The sequence below is a fragment of the Dasypus novemcinctus genome, chromosome 1, assembly GCF_030445035.2.
Source record: "Dasypus novemcinctus isolate mDasNov1 chromosome 1, mDasNov1.1.hap2, whole genome shotgun sequence".
Lineage (NCBI taxonomy): Eukaryota > Metazoa > Chordata > Mammalia > Cingulata > Dasypodidae > Dasypus > Dasypus novemcinctus.
In genome coordinates this window covers 866172-872171 of record NC_080673.1, presented here as the reverse complement: position 1 = coordinate 872171, position 6000 = coordinate 866172, and positions in this window count along the sequence as shown.

The window sequence follows — 6000 nt, the reverse complement described above, 5'->3', positions numbered from 1 at the left end:
CTTTGTTTGTTCTTCTTGAAAGATTATCCCTTTCACTAATATGCTGTATCCATCTTTGTCTCTCACAATTGTTTTGCATTCAAAGTCTATTTTGTCTGATATTAATATAGCTACTCCTGCATTTTTTGGTTATTGTTTGCTTGTAAGATTGTTTTCCAGCCATTCACTTTCAACCTCCATTAATTCCTGGGTCTAAGATGTGTTTCTTGTAGACAGCATATAGATGGGTCATATTTCCTTATTCAATATTCCAGTCTGAGTCTTTTGACAGGTGAGTTTAATCCATTGACATTCAGTGTTATTACTTTCAAGGAATTATTTTTGTTAACCATATTTTGTTTGGACTTGTGTTTGTCGTATTTTGTTTGTTTTCTTCCTTCTCTTTTTGTCTTTTTTGTTGCTCTTACACTCTCTTCCATCTCTGCCTCTCCTGTTTTTTCCTTCCTTCCTGCAGAACTCCATTTAGTATTTTTTGAAAGTCAGGGCTCTTGTTGGCACACTCTTTTAATTTCTGTTTATCTGTGAATATTTTGAACTCTCCATCATTTTTGAATTCTAGCTTAGCTGGGTAGAGTGTTCTTGGTTGGAAATTTTTTTCTTTTAGTACCTTGACTATATCATACCATTGCCTTCTTGCCTCCATGTTTTCAAATGAGAAATCAGCACTTAATCTTATGGAACCTCCCCTGTATGTGATGGTTCTCTTTTCTCTTCCTGCTTTTAGAATTTTCTCTTTGTCTTGAGCATTGGATATTTGACAAGTACATGTCTTGGAGTCAGCCTTTTGGGATTTATCGTGTTTGGAGTGTGTTGGGCTTCCGGGACATGTACATTCATCTCCCTCAGTGCATTTGGGAAGTTTTCAGCCATTATTTCCTCCAAAACCCCCTATGTCCTCTTTCCCTTCTCTTCTCCTTCTGGGGTGCCTATAATACATACGTTTGTGTATTTTGCATTGTCATTCAGGTCCCTAAGTCTCGGCTGGATTTTTTCTTTTTTTTAAAAAATTATTTATTTATTTATTTTTAAAATTACATTAAAAACAATATGAGGTCCCATTCAACCCCACCGCCCCCACCCCCCACTCCCCCACAGCAACACTCTCTCCCATCATCATGACACATCCATTGCACCTGGTAAGTTCATCTCTGAGCATCACTGCACCCCATAGTCAATGGTCCACATCATAGCCCAGACTCTCTCACGTTCCATCCAGTGGGCCCTGGGGGGATCTACAGTGTCCCGAATTGTCCGTGAAGCACTATCCAGGACAACTCCACGTCCCGAAAACGCCTCCACATCTCATCTCTTCCTCCTGTTCCCCACACCCAGCAGCCCCCTGGCTTCCGTTCCCACACCCATTCCACATTTTCTCTGTGGACATTGGATTGGTTGTGTCCATTGCACACCTATGTCAAGTGAGGGCTTAGATTCCACATGGGTACTGGATGCACTCCTCCCACTTCTAGTTGTAGACACTCTAGGCTCCATGTTGTGGTGGTTGACCTTCTTCAACTCCATGTTAGCTGAGTGGAGTAAGTCCAATAAATCAAAGTGTAGGAGCTGAAGTCTGTTGAGGCTCTGGGCCTGGGTGTCATATTATCAGTCCAGAGATTCAAATCCCCTACATATAACTTAAACCCTCGGCTGGATTTTTTCTATCTTTTTATCAATCAGTTCTACTATCTGTTGGATTTCAGATGTACTGTCTTCCATGTCACTAATTCTCTCCTCTGCCTCTTCTAATCTGCTGCTATTTGCTGAGAATGTATTTTTGATTTCTTGAACTGTGGTGTTCATCACCATCGGATCTGTTATCTTTTTGCATATGTCTGCAATTTCCTATGATAGTGTTTTCTTCATATTGTTAATCTCTTCCTTTACTTCATTACATTGGTCTCTAACATATGCTTTGAGATCTTTAATTACTTGTCCAATGCTCTGGTCCTCTTCCTGGTTTTTAGTTTGTTCATTGGATTTGGCCATGTTTTCCTGATTATTGGTTTGGTTTGTAGTTTTTTGTTGCTGTCTGGTCATCATTTTATCTTGATGGGTTTAATAAGTTCCTTGGTGTCTTTGTTTAGTCTTGGGGATTAATTAGTTGTTGTTCATGTGTAAGTGTTATGTCTTCTCTTTGTCACTTTGTTCTTCTTACTCTATTATCTTGTTTCTGGCTAAATTCACTTTGAAGGAAAATATTAGGGCCAGGGGAAGCAAAATGAGTAACAAAAGAAAATGTATAAAGTAGTATTGGTAATAAATGTTAACAGAGCAAAAATGTGAGATCAAGATGAATGGATATTAAACTCATGTAAGTTGTGCAGAGTTATAGCAGTAAGTAGAGTACCTATAATGAGACAGTCTACTGAATATGGGGAGGAATATAGTATGAATTAAAAGGCCAGTGTTTTCATGAGAGAGGGAAAGAGAAAAGAAAGACAATAATATCAAGAGTGGATAAAAGACAGAAAACAGAACAAAGGTATTAGAATTAAAAAGTCAGACAATTTGGGGGCCAAAGAAAGGGAGGTGGAATGTAAGAGAAACAGTAGATGATGGAGGATAGAAAGATGTAGGGGAAAGGGGATAGTGTATCTGGCCAAATTCAATAAACACAGAAAAGAGGAAATGGGGGATAAGGAAACACAGCAAATATGAAGCACTCCCTGAAGCACCTATTATATAAAGAAAATAAAATAAAATAAGAAGAAAAAGAGAGAAAAGAAAAAAAGAGAAGAGAAAAAGTGGGGGCAGAGAAAGGGGGGAAACAAGCAAAAAAAGTAAAAGAGAAAAAAACTAAATAAATGAAAAAGGACCTTGGGTGATAAAACCAGAGAAAAGACCAGGAGACAATGCAATATTAGCACCCATGACAAAAAAAAAAAAAAAAAAGAAATAAAAGAAAAGAACCAACGTTTCAAGCTAGGAATCCTCTTTGCAGTTAAATAAAACACTTAGGGATCTGGCCTTCCCCCTTTCTCCCTTCCTCACTTCTCTCTCCCAAGGTAGCAGGAAAGCTACCTGAATGGTCTGGTAGGAGATTCAAGTGGGTCCTTTTTGAACCAACTAAACACAGAAAACAAGGACTCTTTATTTCCAGCGTGAGATCACCTATACCTCACCAGAATCCCCAAATATGCTATTGGAAGCTTGGATAACATGTCCTACAGTCCCTCCCCATTAGGCATGCTAGGGGAGGTCTAATTGATTTTCTGACTCCACCTTCTCCCAGACCAAGTTTCCTACCCCAGGACATTTAGGTAAATAGGGCTTCCTCAACAGATTCACCTCTCTTTTCTTCCCAGACTCTCCCCAAGTCAGCTGGTATACTCCTCCAAGCTCAAGGAGAGAGAGAGAAAAAACAACAACAACAACCAAAAACATGGAGGGTTAGGGTAATCAAGGACCTCAGGTGGACCTCAGGGTGTGGTGGATTTGGGGATGGGAAGTCCATGGTATTGCAGACTCAAGGTGTGTGAGTCTCTGGAGCACAGGCCACCAGGGTTTATGGGACACAGATGTGGGAACCATACATCCAGTTAACCTGGGGTTTGGGAACACCGCAGCACAACAAAGCCTTAAGGGATCCCTGTGGCCAGGCTGCCAGCCTTGGGGGAGGGGTCCCACCCACAACTTCTGACCTTCATGTCAGAAACCCAGAATTCCACCTCTCACAAGAATCTCATCACTGTCTCACCAAATCAACATCCAGACACCTCATGCCCTGCAAACCCCAGAAACAGCCCACTCAGGGTTTGGGAACACAGCACCACAACAAAGATTTCAGAAGTTCCACCCACAACTTCTGACCTCTGTGTAAGAGACACAAAATTCTACCTCTTGCAAGAATGTCTTCTGTCACTGTCTCACCAAATTGACATCCAGACACCTCCTGCCCTGCAAGCACCCAAAACAGCCTGGTCCAGCAGGACTCTGACCCTACTCAGCTGCTTCTTTGCAGGAGAGATAATGAGGTGCAGTCACTCAGATGCCATCTTGCCCCACCTCCTAGAATGACTGAAAAGACTGGTGTGAGGAGGTGAGAGGGGAAGAGAAAAGAAAGGACAAAAGTGAAAGAGTTTATAAAAGATAGAAAATGGAATAGTAGAGTTAGAAATAAAATGACAGAAAAATTAAGGACTAAACAAACAGGTGGAATGTAAGAGCAACAACAGAAAGCGGAAGATAGAAAGATGTAGGAAGGAAAAGGGATAGCATTGTTAGTCAAAATCGGTACACACAGAACAGAGGAAATTGAGGAAGAGGAAACACAGCAAACAAAAAATAAGCTGGCAGCACTTAATTTGAAAAGTAGGGGGGAGGTGATAAAGAGTAAAGAAAAGCAAGAAAACAGACAAGCTCACAAGTAAGGAGTCAACCAAACACTAAGAAAAAGCAGCCTTCCCTCTTAAGTCCCTATGGAGCTTCTCAGACTGCCAGTGTTTATCAATCAATTACCCTGCAGCCTTCCTGCTGCAGATTTTGAAGTGAGTTTTAGTGAGTAAACTAAGTTAAATTATAAAACAAAGGTAACTTTCTTTTTTTAGGAAAAAGAAGAGACCCAAGAGATGCTAATATAAGAATAATTTCTATGTTTTCCCTGTCCCAAGGTATCAGCTAGATGTTTAATATCCCAGTGGGTCACTACTCTCTACAAGGAGCTGGGAATTGCACTAGAGACCTTGTATATTCAAGGTGGAAACTCCTCCATGGAGCTAAACTTTCTTGTTAGGTCTATTAGCTATTCAGAAAGCTAGAGAGTCCATTTCCCTTGATCAGGATTGAGTCTTTCAAATTGGATAAATTCCTGCTGATTAGGAATCTGCCCTTCTCCCTTTTTATTCTTACTGCTTTCTCTCCCAGGGCAGCAGGATGCAATAGCCTCTGTGAGAGTTCCCTTTTAAAACTCAAATAGGACCCTGGTGACTTAACTCACCACAGGAAAAAAATGACTCTCAACATCTTCAAGAGAACCCACACCTCACAAGGCAGGTTCAGTTTTAATTGTCCCACTCAGGCTTTCTATTATTCAATCAAGTTTGGAGACTTTAATGTTTCTAGACCATTGTTCACTTCTTTTATTGGCATATAATTATACATAACAAAAAGATGAGTATTAATATTAAAGATCTTAACAATTTTAGAAATTTGATGAGTTCCTATGTGTCATTGTCTAATAACAATGCAATACAAGTTAAAAGTAGAGGTGAAATAATTTTAAAAGAATACTATATTTATAAACTAAGGGATACACGCTCACTCTCAGCTCTAAACTATATGATTTTGTAGAAGAAATAACCTATAGTCAAATGATTACTGCTAGGATTCAACAAAAAATGTAGTACAAGAATGGAACACACAGAGTGGTACGTTTCTTTGTAAGCAGAGACTGTCTGTGATTGGGAAACTCAGGATGACTTCATAGGAAAGTAACAAGTGAGCTAAGCCTTGTGCATTTGTGTGTGTGTGGTGTGTATCTGTGTGTAAATCATGGGCAGTGCTAGAATTTCCTCTGTTTTTCTGAATTTATATTCTGTTTCCAGAGAAGAGGCTCTTGTGTGATATTATCCATCATCTTCCAATTTGTTTTTTATCCAAAATTATATTCCATTGTCACTTGTAGTTATTTTTACATTTCAGTTTCAGTGTCTTGACTAAGTTTAATTTGCCCATTAATTCAATTGTGTATTTATTCCTTTTGGTTACTTTTTGAAAAGCCTCATTCACTGAGTTTATAATCAGTGGTATATACCTTCACAAGCTCTTCTAGTAGGTCTTTTTACATTTCTGGTATCTTTATTTAGAATGATTGGGGTGATTGGAGCAGTTTTGTGAATCTCTATAGAAGACAAACCCTGAGGTGTGTTTTGAGTAAGATTATGATTTACAAGTCAGGTGATGCCAGGTCCCAACTAGTGATCTTATCTGCATCTGAAAACTTCAACTGGTCTTTTAACAATTAGAACAGAGTGATAAAAATATCTGCCCTATATTCCTCCT